Source organism: Cimex lectularius, unplaced genomic scaffold (genome assembly GCF_000648675.2).
Source record: "Cimex lectularius strain Harlan isolate CLEC.00 unplaced genomic scaffold, Clec_2.1 scaffold316, whole genome shotgun sequence".
Lineage (NCBI taxonomy): Eukaryota > Metazoa > Arthropoda > Insecta > Hemiptera > Cimicidae > Cimex > Cimex lectularius.
The window spans coordinates 182,038-201,072 of NW_019392854.1; the positions used below are offsets into that span (position 1 = coordinate 182,038).

At 33.6% G+C, this 19,035-nt stretch overlaps 1 protein-coding gene and 1 non-coding gene across 4 annotated transcripts in view; one reads left to right on the forward strand and one right to left on the reverse strand.

Moving 5' to 3' along the window:
* LOC106662740 (MAGUK p55 subfamily member 5) overlaps positions 1 to 19,035 on the reverse strand; it is a 297,897-nt gene that overhangs the window by 122,121 nt on the left and 156,741 nt on the right. The gene's annotated exons all lie outside the window — the stretch shown is intronic.
* On the forward strand, positions 4,765 to 4,837 carry Trnak-cuu. The gene has a single exon. It is a non-coding gene; the product is annotated as a tRNA-Lys (tRNA).

Consider the following 19,035-nt stretch of genomic DNA (forward strand, 5'->3'; position numbering starts at 1 on the left):
GTACATGGCGTAAAGCGTCCACAAGTTCCTCCGCTTTATTAAAAATCAATTCTAAGAAACGTCAAAACCCTCAAGCACATAAACATTGCAATAATAATTATTGGGTTGACGAAAACAGGTTTTGTCTCATTTTGAACTTTAATAGTTGTATTAAATCACCCAGGAAGCTTGTTAAATATCAATAGAATATGTTTTGGCACTGTTACACAACGTGGGGATAACCCATTATCTTATGCAAGTAGATTAGTGTGTTCAAACCTGCGTGCCGCAGGAAACGAACCCTTCCTTTCTTTTGAGAAAATACGTTAGTACGCCAGATGGCTAACAACTATTTAGAAAAAAATTAAATCTTGTTGTTAAATAATGCTTACCAAAGCTTAGAAACTGACAGCTTACCTGAAAGAAAAAAAAATTATAAGCATGATAAATTAATAGTTCACTAAAGCTAAACAAATCAGATTAATTGTTAATACTAATGATTATAAATTTTAAGTAACCAAATCAGTAGGTATCGTTATTTTATTAAATTATGTTGCGAAAGAGGACTTGTCGTTAAATTTTTTGCCAATACATATTTCTTCGCGATTCGCCTTGAAAATTTGCAATTGAAAATAGTACGAAAAGCGCACTTGAGTATACGGGTGGACATTAGAAATCGCCAGGATCGTCTTATTTACTAGAGATTGTGCAGCCTCGTTTTATTATGTTTATTTTTTATTCAATAAAACGTGTGGTGTTTAGTGACCGTTAGTCAATGATTATTCGGAGATCTTGAGGTCTGGTCTGACGTAGGTTTTAGAAAAACATTTTCTTTATCGTGCCAACGTTTCGATCTTTATTGAGATCATCTTCAGGGCTCAAAGTATTTGTTTTCCGTGTAGATGTGTCATTCTTGTGTGTCGTGTTGAGAGTGCCCACTCACAGTGGGAAAACAAACACTTTGAGCTCTGAAGATGATCTCCAAAAAGATCGAAGCGTTGGCACGATAAACAAAATGTTTTTCTAAAATCTACGTCACACCAGACCGCATTTCACGATCTCCAAATAATTCGATAAAATAATGATTACTATCGTAATAATATCAGCACTAGTATTATAGTAATACTACAAACTGCTAAAGCATTTTTTTTCCATTATTTATCTTAATTCTCACATCGATCTTAAAGACTTTCTTCAAAGGTAGTAACAAACAATACAAAGTAGTGTGAGACGAGAGAAGCCTGAGAAATTTCGAAGCATAAATCAACCCGAAGAAATCCGTACAGTGTTAATTAGCAGTAATATTTCTTTGTTTTCATTTTTTTTAAACACGAATCTTCCATTTAGTTGGGAAAGAACACATTGGTCTCTCTATCTTTGATGCGTTGAGACTCACTGGAGAATCGCCCCCTCAGGGAGGGCAGGCAGACCAAAATGATCAATACAATGATCAAATTACTTGCAACACATGAAGACCACAGGTTTGATGAAAGTATATAGGTGGTGTCATTAGTAAATTTAAAAAAAAAATGAAATTATGATTGTTAAATTAAAGAAATAGTAGAATAAAAGGAGCTAAGTCAGACCGTGACAATTGATTGAGTTCAGTCATACAGTAATTATTTAAAGAAATATAATTAATAGATTTATAATGTGTTTATGTCAACGGTGGTTTACGGTTAAAATATTGATGAAATGCATCGGTTCATCGTAGAATAGCGAGAATAGGCGGTCCTGGAAATTCTCAAATTGTTGACAGTAGTGGCTTCTTTTTTAAAAATATAAATATCATATATTGGCATGGTAGGTCGGTATGTTTTCAATTTAAATTGTTTAAAATGGGAAGACATTCTGGGTATTCACGATGTTTGTAAGATGTTAATTCGTGTTAACTCGAATAGAGAAATGTCCAGTAAGATCGTGAACGCGCCTTCTTTTCTTAGCATGTTAAACGTTAATTTTTCGGCAATGCTGCGCGTGGCGATTGTAGAACGAAAAATAAAGCTATAACAGTCCTTGAAGGCTTGTTGTTGTTTGTTTTGGTTTTCTTTTGAGTTAAATTGTAAGATGCCAGAACTTAATAAAAAAAGTCAAATTAATTAACTCTTTCATTCAAAATGCTATCTAAGCACTCGAAAAGTACTAACAAATGACATGCTTAAATTCTTGCCGACATACCTAACTTATATCCTAACGTCTAACAGCCTACAACTTTATGGGATAGGGGATGTATCTATTATGAATGAAAGTATAAGGTCAGGCCAGAAATTAACAAAAGAAATGTATTGGTCTGATTTAATTAATGCGTATTTAAGAATAAAAATACATATAAACAAAGAACAACTGTTAAATTCATGGCTGCCATGTTGGTTACATACGCCCTAACGGATAGCAAAGCGACTACATTTTCGACCTAACGTCTAACATTGGCCCTGGTCTGTTAGATCGAGGAAGTAACCTTGGGTTTGGTTGGGGAAATTGGGCGATTCTTACAAGTCTACGTTATCATTTTTCTCGATCCAACATGACCTAACAGAGTTAACAGGGTTAACACAAACATCGTGAATCCCCCTATTATGTTATTATGCTTTGTTACATTACAAATAATTAATTATGTATCTCAAGTTGTTGGTTTCAGGTATACTTTCCTTCTGTCCAACATTTATTGGTACGACTCACTTTTTAAATTCTTTAAGGCATGAAGAGATCAATTTTGAGCTTATTTTTTAAGAAGAATAAAAGAAATATTAAAACGCTGAATTATAAATGTTTTCTGCATGTTAAACGATAAAGCTAACAACTGGTCCAAAAATATTAGACACTGTCTGTGCGATCTTAATAATAAACCCTAGAACCCAAGAAAAAAAATATTTTCAGTAATTTACGTAGTTTTATGGTTACAAATTGCATAGTGCAATCATGAAAACATCAATGGTTTAACGAAGGTGTTATCGTGCTTTTTCTTCCTTCGAGACCTAGTTCTGTTTTTAACAGAATGATCTGATTTCTGCTAATCGCATTCTCTGTATCTGAGTGAAAAAAAGATCTAGTATGATTACACTATTGGCAAATACCCAATAATTCGCAAATGCTCTACTACTCAAGATGGCACAAATAATCTGCATGTTATATTTATTAATTATTCAGAAATCGTAAGATGCGGTCTGGTGTCACGATTTCTGAATTTTTTATCTTGACCCACTCTGTTACACAGACGGAGACAACCAAATCACACTTTCATAAAAAGTAGTTAAAACAAGTATCGATTCGTGGTGCAGGCCGCTTTCCTCATGAGCTGTTACGAATGCCCAATTTCATGGAACACTGTCCATGTATATGTGTACATACTAAAAACGAGAACGCCAAATAAATTACAGTTCTGAAACCTTTGAAGATTGACCCAAAGCAGAGAAGATAGATAGGGATCTGCCCAGTAGGCCTCAAGAAGGAATCTTACAATTAGGCTTAAGAATTTTTTTTTTGTGGTAAGTTGTGTCTATAAAGTTTCCGTCTGAGTTGCCTTTTTATGGCCCAAATAATTTAGAAATCAGACCATGAAACAAATACTTAAAAGGCACGGAATTAAAAAATGCTCTGAAAATCGGGCTTACAGATTATTTCTCGTCTAACAATAAATCAAATTTTTATAAAAAGGGTTTTTTACTACTACAATGTTGATAGTATGTTAGAAAACGAAAGAAATTAGGTTTTGTATTAAAAAATAAAATAAATTTATATTTTGAAAGTGACTTTTTCTGAAAAGCGAAAAAATTATGTACACACCCTATCAGCCAATACAAACTAGTTCATGAGAGCAACGAGGATGGACAAACATGGATCCATCTAGCAAGTTAAAAAAAACACTACATTCAGGCTTACGGATTGGTCAGTTTTGTCGCCTATTCTCGCAGTTTGGGTCTGTCAAAAAGTTTTAGTCATTTCAATTTGTAGCGGGTGCGTTTGATTCTGTGCTTTTCCCCGTGTGCTGGTCTTTTTTTTTTTTAGCGCGGACGCCTCTGAAGGCGCTCAGAACTGGTGACCGGGATCCACACTGACGACGAACGTGTTTTTGTTGAATTAAATAATGGCGGAATATAATTGGCAAAATGCGTCAGAGAGAAATAATCCCTTGACGCATTGAACTTCAGTTCATCTTGTCCTACAAGAAGAGTGGATAGCCCACCTTCTTCATCTAATTTCTCCTTCGTCTTAAGGTACAGAGAAGGTAATAAATTTCAGATCATTTCTTGAAGATAAACCGCAGTGGACGACCTGCCACAGCATAAACACCCTGCCTAAGTGGCTAATGCTTCTTACACGCGCTTCCAGTCGGCGGAATATATGATTCCATTCACAACAATATGAATTATTATTATGTCAAAAGGCTGAATTTAACCGCTTTTTATGTGGACAGTAATAAACTAATAATAATATACAAATAACGAAACCTACAATCAATAAAAGCAAACAGCAAGAAAAGCCTGTCAAAAGATGATAATAAGATCAATAATACTTGTAATTTAAAATTGAATTTGGAAAACCTGCATAACCGAATGATTTGTGTATCTTTTAGAGATATTCTAAGGCAACGACAAGTCGAACCGACCAAACTTGAAAATCGTGGGATCGAACGCCAACGACGACCGGAATTTTTACTCCTATTCGATTATTTCGGAAATTTAATTTTTTACCGAATAATATTAGCCTTGGGCGCCAACAAATTTTTTGAAAATAAAATCCGTATTGGAATACCCGTGAGTCCAGTTTTCAGGTGATTTTACAACAGCCCGGCTAGCTCAGTCGGTAGAGCATGAGACTCTTAATCTCAGGGTCGTGGGTTCGAGCCCCACGTTGGGCGCTTAATTTTTTATCAATATACATTTTATTACGACGACAAAATAAATATTTTTGTGTCTAATTGTATTATATAATCAAGGTAAATAGTATAATAGAAATAAAAATTATTATATTTTTGTCTGTACTTTTACAACACAGAAGCTTGTCTAAAGGAACTTTGTTTTAAAAAGAGCATTAATGAAGATAATTTAATTTTTAATGGTTTGCATACTGTACATATATTTATTTCTTTACTTTGATTAAAATGTCTCAAAATATGAAACTTGAAAATGAAAATAATATTTATTAATTCAATTAAAACTTAACTCTTTTAAAATAGTAAGACCTTCGTTAACAATATGAAGTTTTTAAATTTATAGTAGTACGTTCACCACGAATACCTTATTATTAATAATGTATTATTTCTGTTTTATTTTTTATTTTATTTTATTTTTTTAACGAGGGTTCGCAACAGTAGAGGTTATATCAACCCTCCGGGTGCCGGTGTTTTTGAAAAAAAAGCCCATTTGTAAGTACGTCGAGTTCGAATGCAGGGCCGCTGGATTCGAACCCGGTATCTTTACCTTACAGTGATGAGCGCCGTGTCAACGCCTAAACCGTTGCGGCCACCGAGCCCCCTATTATTACTGTTAAAGCACCAAAAGTTTGAAAGTATAAGAGTACGAAATAAACTACTCAAAAATGAATAGGGATATTTGTAATTTATTCTTATTCTATTAATTTTAATTAAATTAACCTACATATTCTTGTTAGATAGATAAAACAAAATATAAAATACAAACCTCATTTTTCATAACCGATTTACTTAAAAATAGTTTATATTTAAAAATTCAAGTGCTGCTGATGAAATATTTTATAACAGAACGAAATTACAAGGTAGTGATTTATTGAAAAATATAATTATTAAAAAAGGCCAAACGATCATGCAACGTGACATTTTACTTAAATCTCGAACTGAGGCTTGAGAGGTGAACCTTACTATAAAGCATTTTACAAAGGTCATCCTAAAATTATAGAATTTTTTTCAAAAACTAAGCAAATCCCAATTAAATATATATTACCAGAATGCTAATGGCTCAAAACTAAGCTCAATTATTTTTACAAAAATATTATTACTAGTGATTATGATATTATTGTTTTCACTGAAAAGAATCTAATTAGTGAAACAAGTGTTTCTGAACTTTATGTTGATAATTTGAAGTTTATATACTGGGCATAAATACTAGTACTAGAAACATAGCGGGGGAGGAATCATTCTAGACAAGGCATCAATTTATTCTAGTAATGCAGAAATCAATACTTGTGATGTGGAAAAAATATTTGTAAGAGTTGATTTAAATAACGAAACTTTACTTATTGGCGGAGTCTATAACACCTGCATCTCCTCTTCACCTGTACAAAAGCCACTGCTCTACATTACAAAAAATACTACGAAAAGGTTTCACCTTCAAAAATGTAATCATCCTTGGAGGTTATAATATCCCTCATGTAAACTGGGCCGAAGATTTATCTTCTGCACAGGTAGCTGATAGACTTATTCTGTAGAAGACGATGACACTTTATCGTCAAAAAGAACGATGGCGATGGCAGGCCGATAGGAAATTAAGAATTTCAAATTGCAAACTGCCGTCAACAAGTCTTCAAACTTTTACTTGAAATGTTCAATGCAAAAATAATATTTTTAAAATTAATTTCACAGAATATAAGGTGTGAAATATTTCAAGTGAGGCTATGAAATATTTCAGGACAGGACTGCATAACGAAGAAGTGGGAGATAATAATATCCAACCTAATTTAATTAAATTGCAATTTGGGAAGAAAGCAATTTTGCAGTTTCGTGCAAGTCCTATTCTGTTGTGTATAACAAACCATCCTTATAGAGGATGTTTTAAAATAGAAAATTTCAGAGTTTTAATTGAAATCTGTTGTAGACATAGAAACAGTAAGGATAAGCGAACCCCAGAATAAAGATCAAATATCTTTCAGTATCTAGTAAGGTCACTATTTTCAGCTAATACAGTTGATCTTTGACAAATCTCCTTTCTCTCGATTATAGTTTAAAGTAGGATTTATACCAAACCGTGCTGTTCAATTTTTCAATAAAGAAGTCAGTGTATTGCATAAAGTATTGTTGGATAAGGCTGTTTTCTTAAATGTTATAACTAAATAAATTAAAAAATGGCTTTTTTCGAAACTTTTATTGCCAGAATCGATATTCTTCGAGTTGGGCATTCCAAGTGAAATCTAATCTGAGGCTATGTTAAAAAGACGTTGGACAATGTGTTGGGACCTTCGATCGTGACTTAACTCACAACTCGTCACTCTTTTTTTTCTTTCTTTATTTTTTCTCCTCTGTTTCTCTCCTGGGTGATACCTCCCACAAAGAGGTTTCCTGTCTTATTGGACAGAATTAAATGTCACACAAGCACGTTAGTCAAAATCCGAGTGGGTTAAATTTGCGAATGAGGGGTTTAATGAAAATCCGACAGGCATCAGAATTTTAATTTTGGGGCGATCCGGGGAAATAATATAATATTCTGATACAGAAATAGAGCACACTGATCAATATAATTTTGGACATTTAGACTTCCTTTTATTTTTCAAGATCCACGTCGTTAAACCTTCCTTTATTCAATATTTTATATTTAATTATTCTATTGACTAATATTATATTTTTTAATGTTTAGGTCCGTTTTGTCAGTATCTTAATACCGTCGACTTTTGATAAATCGAAACCGAAGGAACCACAAAACTAATTCGAGATGTTAGGTGGAATGAAAGAAAACCAATTATTAATAGTGGATATGCAGTTTTAAAGATTCCTATTTAAATTGTAAATGTATCAAACAAATTAAAAATAATGAAAAAATGGAAATAGATCAATTGTAAAATTAAGCATTACTATGGATCTATTAGGTTTCGTGGTCGATTTTCCAAATAAATTATTTTCAATTAATTAATTTTTAATTAAGGTTTTGGTTTTTGAAAAATGGCAAAAAGGGGGGGGGGAATTCGAATGGTGGGGCTGAGATGGGAGGTTGTGTCCAAGTGGATCGAAGTCACGATAGCTCAATTGGTAGAGCAGCGGCGTATTTAGCCGAAGGTCGAGGGTTCGAATCCCGCTTGTGACACTGACTTTTCTATCTCAACCAAAACCTTAACTAAAAATTAATTAATTGAAAATTACTATGAATTATGAAAAAAGATTAATTATTAATTAAAAATTAATAATTTAAAAAAATCATGAAGTGCCATCAATATGGCATGGGGTACTTTGCCTAAATGAATTGCCAAAGTGACCAGAGATGAGAATACAAAACACTGACCATCGAATATAACAAAGTAGAGAAAATTCAAAGAAACTTTAGACTGCAATGAAGTAAACTGTATGTGGAAATTTAGAGGACCATAAGGAAAAATTGACTCCATTTCGATTTATAGAATCTCTCCCCCTGTTAAGAGAAATAATTCGTATTATCGGCTCTGTGAAAACAAACAGATTTGCTCTATCAAAACAAACAGATTTTTTTTCGATTTACCACGCCAGCTGAGGAGTTTGTCATATTATCAAGAAATTCGCATTTTCAAGTTTCGAATTAACAAGAGTCGACTCCTATATGGGAATTCTATTCGGGATTGGATACCAAATTTCGTTGGGTTTAAATGCAGCTATTTGCTAAATTCTTTCAAGATTATTATTAGTATTTTTTCCCTCGGAGCCTTTAAATAGTTCAACAAAAAGGTGGTTCCTTTAGGACTTTATATGCGAGTTATAGAGAGAGCGAGGATCCTAAAATGTTTATTGCTCATAAGTCGAACATAACGTTCAAACGTTTCAATCAAGGGTTTTTTTTGTTAAAAACCTTACTTCTATGCTGTTATTAAATCAAAAAATGTTGTTTTCCAACAGTTTTTATATTTTTATGCAATGTAATTCCCCCTTTTGAAGTGGAAAACAATAAAACATTTGTAGACAAGTAGATCTTGAAAAAATTAGCTCTACATAAACATTTGACGATTCAATTAAATCTAATTTAATTTTTTTTAGGATTAAGGGGCTAAATTAAGGAATAAAGCTAATCTAAATTTAATCATTTTACAAAATAAGTTTGTAAAGCCTTATCTTTCTATGCTTAGATAGTTTCATAATAAGCTTAAAATTTGATTTTTTTGTATAGGAATTTTTAATCTTTGTATAGATGTGATCGAGGTTGTGGTCAAGATTGAGGGTGTTTCTTAATTCAAAAACAGTTCTGCCAACCTTTCGACTTTATTTGATGTCATCCTCAGGTCCTAAATTACAAGAACATCGAACATTTTATGTTTTTGTCTATATATTCTAAATAAATAAATAATTGATAAATAGCATAATCTTACTTTGGTGAGATTAATCTACTCTATTTTGTCACTCATAAAAATGTTATTTTTATGGTAAGACACAAGGCCAATTTTCTTTTTCAATAAAACACCTACGAATAACAGTAATAAAATTATGTTCATAATTAAAAATGGATTTGTGGATTTTTAATATTTGTATAATAAAAGTAATAAGTAAAAAATACAATTGTTATTGAGTCTGGGTCTGTGCGTTTTCCCGTATGTATGTTCTTTTTTATCACACACTGCTGAATTAACTTGCCAGGTCATAAGCCATCTGATAATGGCCAGATGCGAAATGATCGGAAACGACAAAACGTCTAGGTCATCAACGTCATTTCACCATCATCAGTGTTATTTATAAGTTACATGTTATTTGTAACGTGAGACCGAACACAGAAGATGGGAACATTTCTGCTTCTGACATACCAAAACAGTGAGAATAGGATAAATTGATTCTGAAAAAAATTAATGTAAATTATGACTTGGCAAGTTCATTTATCAAGATGTACCATAAAAAACGATCACACATATATGAAAATGCACAGACTCAACTACACCACTGAAGTCGATCGTCTTGGTTTGCCTGTCCATGTGGGTTGCTCTGTCTGACGCGTTTTGTGTTGATCTTCAGACCTTGCGCTATTTACAGGTTAAACTACATTGTTTTTGAGGATTGTAAGGAAGTCTTCATGTGATAAATGTGTAATTTGAGTCACATATTAATCATGGCGAGATTCTAAAATGGCAGAGCGAACAAGCGAGGATAGACAGACGAAAACGATCAGTAACGACCAAATTGTATACCTACTTACAGGTGTTATTGCACCACCTTTCAAATCTATAAGGTGTGGTGGTTCTATTTTTTTAATTGCTGAATTTATATGGTTTTCTTAGCAGTTTGGACTTTTATGTAAGAAATTCATAGGATGGACTTCAGTTTGGCCCTAAAAAGTTGCAGCGTTTGTTTGGAAAAGATATTTTTGTTTTATAAACATTACATATTTTTAATGTATTGCATGCAAAAAATAGCACCCTGTCAATAATTATGCCATATGCATTGCAATTCATTGAGAAGTCCTTCAACCAGCAAGGTACCCATTCTGAGAGATTCAGTCGGCCGTGGCTCAAATCTAAATCCTCCATCGAATCTCATGTTAAATGTCTGGAAAAAAGAGTGGAATAAGTGTGGCAACGTCGTGGGGTGCTGTCGCCCCGTATAATCATAACCGAGTGAGCCTAATGAGGGAGTGGAGTAATCATCGTGCGTGAGCGTACGTCTTGGGAGAGGAAGGTCTCCAGGGACACGGGCACAGGTAAATTCGGAGATAGACAATATACACTTGTTGGCCCTTCCCCGTTTGTGATTTACCGTTTCCTGCCCAACCCCCGGCACCGTTCAGGATACAGGGGTCTTTTGTCAGGATTTGTACGTCTAGTACTCAAGCCCTGGCAACAGCCCCCTTATCTCTGAAGTAACACCTCCAAAAGATTTTTATGGGAGCCGGAAGTAACGATTATGGCCAAAAAAGCCATATAACAATAACTTTTCATAGCATATTTAAAAGAAATTGAAGTTACATTAAGTATAGGCACAATGTTTTTAAGTCGAGTCAGTGTGATTCACCTTTTTCTCCCTAAAATTACAAAAAATTTCATAATACTTCGGTTTCATTGTTCTAAATAACAACACATACATTTTGAGGAATAAATATTCCATAAAGAACGACGAATGCAGAAAAACAAATAATAATCTGTCTTTCAATGGTGAAAATAATCTCTTAAGCCAAAACAATTTTGTTAATGCGAGTGAAATTAATGTATAGTATTCTTCTATATCAAGGTTTTTATACCGTGAGAGTTTTTTATTTTTATTTTATTTTTATCACGCCTATTTTATCGTAAACTAAATATGGTTCCAAAGGTAATTTTTCACGTAGAATCTAACGGTGCTATTAGAATTTTAATAAGTTGGCGCGTTAAGCCCGGTCCTGGTAATCAACTTTTTTCGAATGTAATGTCCTATTTTTCTCACTCGTTTTGAAAGTCTTTTCTATTCTAAAAAATATAACAGTAACTCAAAAATACAGTTTTGTTTCTGCATATAATGAAGGTTTCCTGCAGAACTCGATATTTGAGTAACAGGTTCAAAAAGGAGAAAATTGAAGATTTAATTGACTAAAATATGAAAATTTAATTTATTTAAGCGACCATAATCAGTTACCAGATAAATTGATTTTTTAAAGTAGGATAAGAGTATAAATTCATGATTATATTAATTACGATTAGATGTATAAAATTAACACAAAAAAAGGCGTAAAGTAAGTACAAAAATTTGTTTTTGAAAAAAAATTTGGATTCGTTGTAAGCTCCTTTGAGGGCCTTAAATACGATTTTTCAGTAATAATTTTTTTAAATTCATTATTTTAAATTAAATTTAAATTAATTTTATTTTTAATTAATATATTTTTTAAAGAAAATATTTCTTTAACAAATAAAACATATAGATTTATGTATAATATGGATATATATTGCGGTATTTTTTCCTGCGTTGTCTGGTGTTCCTGTATATATTCTAAATTCGTAATTTCATCTAATCTCGATGGCATTACAACCATTAGAAAGCTGCTCTTTTCTACTTTCAGCGTATGTCGACAAATTAACAAAAACTTCCCAAACTTTCATAATAATAAATAGATGTTTTGGATGGGAAATTTTTTCCTCTTAAGCTTCATAACTCCTCTGAATTTTACCCAAATTCAACATTATTACAATCGTTCGAAAGCGGAATGTCTTTTCTGTCCGCCTACTTCAGTATTGTTTAGATATTAGGACATTATATTGTTAAATATTTATGTGATTTTCGTAAATAATGAGGTACTACTTAAAAGGAAGAATAATAATTTTTTTTTATTTTCTCCAAAATTTGAATTCAGGGGTTTTTGGAGATGCAAAAACGAATATCAATTTTATTTTTGATACAAAAAGATTTTTAACAAGCTTTGCTACTTCGCTTGGACACAACTTATCTACTTCATAAGTTCACATACATAATGTGTACCTTACATTCTATGCCTAACTACTCAATTTAATTTTTTTTCTAAACCACATATGCTTGTCGTTTGTATTGAATGTTTTGGACTCCAAGAGGGAAGCTTAGCTGACTTTACCCACCAACTTTTACTTACGATTAACTAGAAAACAAAATTGTGCCAAAAACATGATCCCATACTCCAAAACTTTTAATGCTTTAATTGTACAACCATACGCATGATCGTAACTCACTTATGAATATCTATTACTTATATCATTGTTCTTATTATATCGTTATAAGTGAGAAAATAATTGTTAATCTCTTGCAGTTAAAAGTTCCTAAGTTTCTTCAGTATCGGATCGTTTCAAAGTTGTCACCGTCTTTGAGGTTTTCGAAAGAAATCGATGCTATTTTGTAAAAACTGTGAGAGTTTTTTCCCAAAAATTTGTGTTCAGGGATTTATTGGAGTGCAATAAACGGCAATCAACTTTGTTTTTAGTAACTTTTTTTAAAACCTACTTTGATATATCGGATGGCGACAAAATAATCATGCATTGTATTTCAATAGATGGCTCGATATTGTCTGCCCACAGATGGATTCTTTTCATGTTTTTGCAAATTAGATTAAAATGTTTCTGCACCCCAAAAAATTCTTGAATACATTTTTTTGGGAAAAAATAACAGTTATATACAGGGTGATTCACAAACTATGCGCGAAACTCAAGAAGGTGATTTGTCGGCTTATATGCAACAAAACATATTCTTTTTTTATAATTATCAATAGTTTCGTAAACTTAAACCATCGATTTAATATATCTTAAAGGGCAAAAAAGTTATGACTGTTTCAACCTACAAAACAACATTTTGGAGAAAATAAATTAATTTATAAATATCTCCAAAACTACTGAGAATTTTAAAAAATTGTATAGAATATGTTTTGTGGGAAATAAGCTAGAAAATCATTAATTGATTTCGCGCATAGTTTGTGAAACACACAAACATACTTAAAATACATTCAGAACAAAAACAGACACCCAGCATTGAAACGAGTCTAATATTTTTCGACCTAGTATCACCGAAAAAGTTTTATTAAAATAGATGATCTCACGTCCATTGAGAAAAATAAATTCGACACTGAATAATTATACTTTGAATATTTTAAATTCGTCTGTAGAAAGACTACAGAGGGGGTGTCGGTGACCGGGACGGTTTAGGCGTTCACACGGCGCTCATCACTGTAAGGTAAAGGTCTCGGGTTCGAATCCAGCGGCCCTGCATTCGAACCCGACATACTTACAAATGGGCTTTTTTTCAACACCGGCACCCCGAAGGTTGATATAACCTGCTGTTGCGAACCCTCGTTTAAAAAAAGACCATAGAGATTACATATTAATGGATAATTGGTTGTTTAGTAGTGTTGCAGTCTAAATGAAGAGTGAGTTACAGACAAGAGAGTGCAAAATTGGAAATGAGAGTTGTGCAGCCATTGCTGTGATTAAAAACAAAAGAATTAATCTGTATCCCTGGAAGGATCGGTGCGAGTAATTAAAGAGAGAATGGCACCGAGCGGTGTGAATTAAAAATTCACCGGATCGTTTAGAGGAAACGAGGTTTTGTTCTGCTCTGATTTCAAACATAATCAGAGCACCACTTAAAATAATCAAAATAAGCGCAAATCGAGTTCAAATCTTCATGTTTACGTGCATATTTTAAGCTTTCGCCCACAAAGGGCTGAATTTCGTTTCTGTGCCCTGAAACTTTTAAAGAATTCATGTGCCTTTAATAGAAACGTGTACGACAGTCCTTCTGGGAGGATTATTATACGAATGGAAAAATAGCCAATTTATGAAAGGAGTTCGGGACAGAACAGAAAAACCGATGGGAAATTCGGTCATTTAGATCAAAACTTTCACTTACAGTCTAAAAGGAATTCGGATACTTGGGCTTGTTATAAACAAGCTCGTTGAGCTTCCTCTATTTTCCGATTTAAGCTTTACAATAAGGAAGGTTGTGGGAATTCTTAAGCGTTCAAGTTCAACATATCAAGGTTAGGAGATATCGTTCGCAATTAGGCGAAAACAAAGACGAAGCTCATTAAAGTCTGTTTTGAGCTGCGAAATTCCCGCGATAATCTCAGAGACCTTTGAAAGTACTGAGTTACACATGTTCACGCGTTTTACACTGATTACTAACACATAAATTCCATTGGGACTTAAATAAAATCAATACCACCAATGTCTGAATCACATCAATACAGTATTTTATTCGAATTCATTTTCTTTTTACCATTGTTCAAGCTGTATATTTAGATCATCTACAATTGTCCTGGTCTGCCTCTTCTCGTTGGTTTTGTTTGTCACGTTCGATATTTAATCTGATTATTATCGCTGTATGTCCTTTCAAGGCTGATGTCTGAGTTAATCCGACGATAACCCGAAAATGTCGAGACATCCCAACCTCCGGACCACCGCGATCCGGCCCTCTGACGCAAAAGACTCGATTGAAAACACTATTAAAAGGGAACAGGAGCGTCGGTTGGCTGGATCGACAAAGAGGCTCTCACGTATCAAGAGCTCGGTCGATAGAAAGGCCCTCGAAGGATCTCAATCGCAAAAGAGGGATCACTCACCCGCCTAAAAATAGGCCATGCGAGGTTGACACACTGACACTGACTTTTGGATCGAGGCCCGCTTACGTGTCCGGCATAATTGAAGGGTGGCATTCTTTGGTTCCACATAGAGAGCGAATAGGTGATAAATGTAGTGTGCCTATTTAACTGCCATGGAATTTTACGGTATCAAAAACATAGTTTTATATTTTTCAAAAAAATAAAATGGCAATTTTCGCCGTTTTTCCCGCCGACATGTCATGTTCTGATACAAGCGTCCAAATAATAAAAATATAATAGTTGAATATAATATTTGTTTTTTCTTGTTATTTAAAGCTTAAACCCAAAAAACGGTTAGAGAAAAGTAAATCATTTAACATCGAAAGGATGTTATATAGGAGGGGTTGATAAAACGTGGATAAATTAGAAATTTACTTTTTAATTAACTATTATGTAAATTACAGGTAAGCACTAATTCTGTGATGTTTTAGGGTTAGGTTAATTTTTTTTCTTTTGTTTGGAAGGTGGAACAAAATCTAAATGAAAGTCTTTTGATGTGAAGGTATGACGGAGTTGGTTATCCGGAATAATGCCCAGGAATGGAGACAGAATGACTATACTTAGCGCTTTTATCTAAACTAAAATAAATCCCCTTGAGAAACAGTGGATTTATGGTCAAGTAGTTTCCAGGCTTAAAGAAATTTATGTAAACCTATCCTTTTCTGAGGCAGGAGGGAAAATAACGATCCGCTAGTTAGGAGATTAGCGGCGGTGGACGAATTGGCGAACCTCTATAACAATACAGGCATAGATAGTTCGGAATGGACCTACATTAACCACTTAAAGGGCCCCCTTGTCCACATTTCGCCCAAAGACCATTTGGCTGGATGGAGGATCCTTTCTAAGGACGGAGTGGCCAATTTCGACAAATACTGTTACGGAATCGACCAACTGCATTGCCACGACGATTAAGTCTTCGAAGGTAGAAGAAGGCTAAAATGGTTGCACGCGTCGTAAGGTTATCTTTAAATACCATTAAAAAATCGTTTAAACATGTGCTGGCTATATAGACCAAGAGGAAAAGTCGTTTGGTATAATTTTCCGTGAACTAAGTAATTTTATTGCTAACTGAAGTTGTACTACCGTGTATTATTTAAACATTTAGTAAAAGGCTTACGGTCGATCATACGTCATCATTCATCACACATAATTTTCTAAAAATTGCATTGCTATTATAAAAAGTGAAGAACTTCCGAATTAAAGTTGGGCTTAACTTTGATTATGTTTTGGAATATAAATTAACTAATTTTGAGATTACGACAACAGTTTTTATACAAATAAGAAGGAGGGGAGAGAGAGAGAGAAAGAGAGGGAGAGGGAGAGGGAGAGAGAGAGGAAGAGAAAGAGAAAAAGAAAGAGAGAGAGAGAGAGAGAGAGAGAGAGAGAAAGAGAAAGAGAGAAAAAGAGAGAGAAAAACACAAGAAGAGTAAGATAGAAAGAGAGAGAGAGACAGAGACAGACAGACAGACAGAGAAAAAGTAAGGGTGAGAGGGAGAGAGGGAGGGACGGAGAAAGAAAGAGCTAGCTAATCACTGATTTTTCTTAGTTTTAATGATTAATCACTTTTTTTCTTTCGCTATATTTCCCTCTTTTACTCTCTCTCTATTCCTCCCTCTCAATCTGCCTCTGACTATTCATCTCTCACTAATTCTCTCTCCACTCTATACCTATCTTTCTCTCTGCATGTCTCTCATTATCACTCCCCCCTTCTCTTTTTACTCTGTCTCCATCTTAGTATTTCTTCCCTCTATCTATCTTTCTCTCTGTATTTCTGTCCCACTAACTCTACCACTTTCTCTCTCTCTCTCTCTCTCTCTCTCTCTCTCTTTCACTCTCTCTCTCTCTTCTCTCTCTCCCTCTTTCCCGAAGCTGCGAGATTTTTGTTCGAACAAATCTGACTGTTTTGGGTTGCTTATTACCATTCCGTTTATCCTTGATAAGACATTTGAACAACTAAAATTTTTTCTTTTAATTTCGGCCATCAATTCTTTATTAAGTATCGTAATATCAGATATTAATATAAAATTGTTTTTTAGATGTAGAAAAAGTTATAGTGCAGCTGACTGAGTACCAACGAGGATATATAGATATAACAGTTATTACTATCAACTGAACTGAATATTTTCAATGAGGTCTGGTTAATAATGTTTTAACTAGAAGAATAACAAAACCTATTTTTAAGAAAAAAAAAATCATCCTATAAAATATTATATAGGGAGAAGTGGCACCTTTGTAAAAATGGTAAAAGCCGATTTCCACATCCACGCGGACAAAACCGACTCAAAGGTAGATCCAGGTGAATATTTAATTCAAACCTACCCGGGCTGTTTCAGAGAGATTACTCAATTCGCAAAGTCCCTTTTCACGAAAACCCAGACGGCTTTTTCAAGAGATGGCACAAACCACCTATTGACTAATTCCATATTGTATTATTATTTGAGCGACTACTTCCTATAAATCGGTAACATTTTTATGAGCATTAAGTCAATTTTCAGTTCGGGGGACATTCTTAGGACCATTTAGCTCTGGCTGGAGAACGCTCCCACAGGCAACTTCCATTACATACCTGTTGTACCATTAGCGTTCAACTTTTCCAAAGCGTTCTAACCACTTTCAACCCACTTCTGGACAATAAAACCGGGAGAGTAGTTTTTTCCTTTTAAAAACAAACTCGTGTCAAGAGATTTCACGACAAACGACCCGAATCTTTGAGGAAAATGGCCCGTTCTGTCAGAAACAAAGGACATAATGGTGTGGTATCCTGATGCACAACTCATAAAAGATCAAAACAACAAATTGTATTTCCGATACATCAGTGTATTCACTTTAATACCTTCAACCCCTTTTTCAACAACAAATTTTTCGTAAAAGAGTAAATTACCGCCATTACCACCGTTTAATGTTTATAGAATTAATTAATTAATTAATGTTTTTTATTTTTACATATAAATAAAATAGAAAAAGCAACGGCAACAGGAAGAACAATCTATTGGATTGTTTACAAATTTCAAGATTTTCAAACAGAAAATCAACACTTAGTGTTTTATAATATATATTATAATATAAATTAATATATATGTAATATATATTAATTTTTGAGTCTTTTTAAATTATAAACTATACAAATGTGTGTAGTTAAATATATATTTAGAATAAAAATAAGTAGCTTTTTAAAAAAATAAGGATAATTTATTACTTAAACTGAGGTAGACTGTCATACCTCGATTTAATGCTTAAATTTCAAGTCATCAATCTTTTCAGGAAGGGAATATTGTTTCATTGCCATTCCTTAGTTTTCAATCAGATCTCGACTAAATCGACAGTGGAGTAGCTTCATCGCTTAATTCGTCTTTATATTGTTCCCAAACCTCGTTGCATCTAATTCTCCACTCATTATTAAATAAATAAAGAAATGACTCAATATATTTGACATCGTTATTGAGGCAGAATCGCTCATCATTTCAAACATATAATTTTCCAATTCGTACATCCCCGCTGCTATTGCTTCCTCCGGATAAGTAGAATGTTGTATTTTTTGTGCCCATTTCATTAAAACAGCTTAAATTTAGTCGCGAAATGGGACAGTTGAAATTTGATTTGGTCATGTTTTCAGTCTGATAAAAGCAAATGGTGTTAAATAGCTGTTTAAAACTAAGTAAAAAAAGATACAGTCCTCGCGGAAAATCTTTCACAATTTTAATCCAAAGAAAAAACAAAATAAGTAGATTAAAATAAATACTGATAACAATTGTTTACAAATTTCAAATTACGTTTATTTTGTAGAAAACGGCCGTCTTTCCAGCAATGTATATGACCCGATTTTTTGAAGTTAAAACTGTAAAAATAGTGAGAGAAATGAAAAATCTAATAAAAACTTTGCGTTTACCCTCCCCTATTTGCTTCTATTTCAACACCATTAAAATCCTATAGGCCTAATCGGTGGCCACAACGGTTTAGGCGTTGACATGGCGCTCATTACTGTAAGGTAAAGGCCCCGGGTTCGAATCCAGCGGCCCTGCATTCGAATCCGACATATTTACAAATAGGCTTTTTTCAAAAAAACACCGGCACCCCGAGGGTTTATATAACCTCGTAGTTGAAATACCTTCTAAATAAAGGA